Genomic DNA, 360 nt, shown 5'->3' on the forward strand with positions numbered 1-360 from the left:
GTTTTCTTAACATGGAACAAAAAATCTAATTACTGTTAATTTGACAACTTCATTTCTAGTTTCCTATTGGTCCATTTTATAAGTTACCAGGTATGTTATTTTCTAATAGGGCTTCCCTGGTGACTCAGACAGTAAAGAATCTGCCTGTGATGCAGGAGACCCAGGTCCACACCTGGGTCATGAAGATGAGGAGGAAAATGCAACCCATTTCAGTATTCTTGCCTGGAGAATTCCATGGACAGAGGAGCCTGGAGGGCTACAGTCCATGGGGTCGCAAAGAGTCAGACAAGAATGAGTGACTAAAATTTTCAATTTATTTTCTAATAAGATATTAGAGGCAATTCTTAACTATCTGCTAAG

The sequence above is a fragment of the Bison bison genome, unplaced genomic scaffold, assembly GCF_000754665.1.
Source record: "Bison bison bison isolate TAMUID 2011002044 unplaced genomic scaffold, Bison_UMD1.0 scf7180017859136, whole genome shotgun sequence".
NCBI lineage: Eukaryota > Metazoa > Chordata > Mammalia > Artiodactyla > Bovidae > Bison > Bison bison.